The sequence below is a fragment of the Silene latifolia genome, chromosome 7, assembly GCF_048544455.1.
Source record: "Silene latifolia isolate original U9 population chromosome 7, ASM4854445v1, whole genome shotgun sequence".
In the NCBI taxonomy this organism is placed as follows: domain Eukaryota; kingdom Viridiplantae; phylum Streptophyta; class Magnoliopsida; order Caryophyllales; family Caryophyllaceae; genus Silene; species Silene latifolia.
The window spans coordinates 111834530-111835616 of NC_133532.1; the positions used below are offsets into that span (position 1 = coordinate 111834530).

At 42.7% G+C, this 1087-nt stretch overlaps 1 non-coding gene across 1 annotated transcript; it reads right to left on the bottom strand.

Annotated features, from left to right (window-relative positions):
* Nucleotides 1–764: 764 nt before the first annotated feature.
* On the bottom strand, nucleotides 765–871 carry LOC141593867 (small nucleolar RNA R71). The gene has a single exon (XR_012521925.1). It is a non-coding gene; the product is annotated as a small nucleolar RNA R71 (small nucleolar RNA).
* Between the last annotated feature and the right edge of the window lie 216 nt (nucleotides 872–1087).

Here is a 1087-nt window from a genome sequence, read left to right on the forward strand (position 1 = left end):
CTTAGTCTTAGTTACTTGTTGTTTGCTTGTTTGTGTAGTTTGTGTGCTTCTTGTAGAGTGTGTATAATTTTTGCCTTACCCTAGTATTTAAAAGCACTATGAGTCTTACGATTTATCAAGTTGTATGCCTAGGAGGAACCACCAAGCTTTGCTCTTTGACTCCGAGCCCGAAAGGCTTTTTAGAGCCTTAAGAAATAGGACCATTGCAATGGTTATAACCTCTTCTCAAGCAACCATAAACCAAGCGAATCCAACCATACAACCTCTCATTGAAAACACAACTCATCAACAACCAAACAACACAATTGAGCCTACAATAGAAAATCCATTTCACAACTCCCAATTTCCAAATAGCCCACCTCAAACACCACCCCCTTATATACCAAATCCACCACCACCAATGGCTTTAAGTGACCATAACCGTCCTAACCACAATGATGCTTGTGACCCAATTAATTTTGGCGCCTTGGCTCCCAACAACTTTGAGATGCACCCCGCCCAAGTGGGGTTGATTGAAAAAGATTTGTTTGGGGGGGCATATTGAACAAGATGCTCATGATCATCTAAGAAAGTTCAAGAGAAAAGTCTCTATGATGAAAAAGAATGGGGTATCCGAAGATACACTAAGGATGATATTGTTCCCATTCTCCTTGACGGATAAGGCGGACCGATGGTTGAATGTTCACCCTCCGGACACATTCACAACTTGGGATGCTTTAGCAAAGGCATTCATAGCCAAGTACTATCCATAATCCAAGACCGCCATGCTCCAAAATGAGATCCACACTTTCCAAAAAGAGGATGGAGAATCCTTAGGTGAAGCATGGGATAGATATCAAGACCTTATTGCTAGTTGCCCTCACCATGAGATTCCGGATTGGTATGTCACACAAACCTTCTAACAAACCTTGTTGCCAAGAACAAAAGAAATGGTGAATGCCTCCGCGGTAGGGGGATTCGATCATTTGGGTGATGAGGAGGGCACTACTCTAATCAATAAAATGGTGGACTCCGAGGCAAACTATGGCACAAGAGTGAATGTCTTGAGGAGAAGTAAGCACCCTCCCGAATTCTTAGTGAATGTGGA